The sequence below is a fragment of the Sorex fumeus genome, unplaced genomic scaffold (assembly GCF_029834395.1).
Source record: "Sorex fumeus unplaced genomic scaffold, SorFum_2.1 ptg000314l, whole genome shotgun sequence".
In the NCBI taxonomy this organism is placed as follows: Eukaryota; Metazoa; Chordata; class Mammalia; order Eulipotyphla; family Soricidae; genus Sorex; species Sorex fumeus.
The window spans coordinates 152,179-154,643 of record NW_026606371.1 but is presented as its reverse complement, the minus strand read 5'-3'; the positions used below and the strand labels follow the sequence as shown (position 1 = coordinate 154,643).

At 34.4% G+C, this 2,465-nt stretch overlaps 1 non-coding gene across 1 annotated transcript; it reads left to right on the top strand.

Moving 5' to 3' along the window:
- The first annotated feature begins 350 nt into the window (after positions 1-350).
- Positions 351-412, top strand: LOC130018880 (U7 small nuclear RNA). Its single transcript, XR_008791658.1, has one exon. It is a non-coding gene; the product is annotated as a U7 small nuclear RNA (small nuclear RNA).
- The last annotated feature ends 2,053 nt before the right edge of the window (positions 413-2,465 follow it).

Sequence of the window (2,465 nt, the reverse complement as noted above, 5' to 3'; positions counted from 1 at the left end):
GCTATATATTATTTAAAATTCAGACTTACCAGAAAGATTTAACAATTCCAACTTAAATGCACCTAATAAAGTAGTTTCAAAATATTTCAAGTATTTAAAATTCTTTTATTAAATCACCGTGAGAAAAACAAAGTTGTCCATGATTGAGTTTCAGTATTACAATGCTCAAACACCTGTCCTTTGACCCGTGTACACTTCTCAACACCAATGTCCTCAATTTTCCTCTTTCCAACCCCACCCCAAGTCTGCCTCTGCCACAGACAGACACTTTTTTTATGTGAAGAACTTAACACCATCATCTTTGTGGGCAATTCTATCATCACTAATAGGTAAATCAAGAAATTAGTTAAAAGTGTTACAGCTCTTTTAGAATTTGTCTAGCAGTTTTTCTGGTTGCTACTGGAAAGCCCACACTCACCCCCCAAACGAAATGAGTTGTGATACAAAATATTTTAAAAAGCAATAAACTTGTTCGTTTATTTATTTTATTTTTAGAAGCGCCAGGAATCAAATCTGAGTCCTTACACATGCTTTATCACTGAGACATATCCTTGATTCGTAAAATAAGTTCAGTTGTACATACAATACACTGTCCGCCAACAGTGTAGAATGCACATTCTCTCAAGCTCACAGAGAATACTTACAATGACTGGCCAGAACTAATATTAGTACCAACAAATTAAAATAAAAGCTGGTATCATATAGCCTGATTAAACATAGAACATAATTGTTATAGAGATAACACAAATTCCTGAAAGTAAAAAATAAATTTCTATTTACTCATGAGTAAAAGAAACTAAAATGGAAATTTGAGAGTACTTAGTTTCTATTTATTCACTTTTACCAGGAATTGTGGTTTGGGCCACACCCAGCTATGCTCAGATCTTATTCCTGGCTTTATGCTCAGAAATCACTTCTAGTGTGCTAGGATTTGGGAAGAAGGTTATTGGGCCTATCTGATGCCGGGGGAAAACTAGAAACACATGCAAGGCCTAACTTCCTAAAACACCTCTCTGACTCTGAAAGTTAGTTTTTAAAATACTGAATTTCAACATTGGTAAGATAAAGTTTATAAGCTGCTTGAGGGAAATCTATAATTTTGAGTACATACATTTGTTTTTCTAATGTCTGAAAATTCAGCAAGTAATTTATGTAATTAAAGAAAGTAATCAGGAAAAGAAGTAAAATAAACTAAAGTAAAATTTTTCAAAAGGTGATAATAAATGCAAAAGCATAAATTAATGATATAGAAAACAAATAAATAATTGGGATAAACCAAATAAAAAAATTGTTTAACATGAGTAATACATTTCCGACTACTAAAAAATCACTTAATCACTTAACTTCCCGTTAGTCGTCGATTTGCTCGAGCGGGCGCCAGTAACGTCTCCATTTGTCCCTGTTGCGTGCTAGTGTAGCCCAATGGCATCTGTTCGCTCTGGGAACATGAAGGGCCTCAAACCGATCGTTCATGATCTTCAGGAAGAAGTCTGACCATCTGGTAGGTGGGCGGCCACGCGGTCTCTTGACATCCCGTGGAATCCAATCAGTAACAGCTCTAGTCCAACGGTCGTCTTTAAATCTCATTACGTGACCAGCCCATCTGATTTTCGACACCTTGGCAAATGAGACAGCGTCCCTGATCCTTGATCGTCGACGGATGTCAGAACTCCGGATTCGTTCTCTCATTTGAGTGGAACGTGATATTCCAAGCATAGCTCTTTCTATTCTTTCTATTATTCTTTGGGAGACCTGAATGGCGTTCTCATCTTGTTTGCGTAGGGCCCAGGTCTCTGAGGCATATGTTAATGCAGGAAGAACAGTGGAATCAAAGAGATGTGCCCGGAGCCGGAGGTTCTTCGTCCTCTTAGCTATTTCTTCCAACTACTAAAAAAAAATTTGAAAAAAGAAAGCTCCACCGGTTCCCCCAAAGGTACAAATAAAACAAGAATATAAATGAGACATATTGAAATGGTCAATGGTCAACAGAGATTAAAATCTACTAAGGGATATAATGCACAAATGTAAATATTTTTGAAAATTTACGTAAAACATGAAAATTTTTAGAGAATGCATTTATTGTAATTTTTTAAAAGAGAAAGAGGATATCCAAATGATCCTATATAAAGTTGAATTAGTGCCCATACATTTTTCATACAAAAAATAATAATAGGCTCTAGAGGATTTTCAGGTGAGTTTTACCAAATGTTCAAAAACAGATGATTCCAATCTTACATGAATTATTCATTGAATATAAAAAAAGAGCCACTCCCAATTCATTTTATGAAGTGATGACTATGTATATGTAAAATGTTAATGCTTCTCATTTTTTAAAAAAATTGTATGTTTATATGTTTCATTTTTAATTTCTTCCTCTATCTGGAACTGATTATATGTGTATATATACATATATATATATATGTATACATAGATTGATATAGATGTTGATATTGTCTTAGTACCAT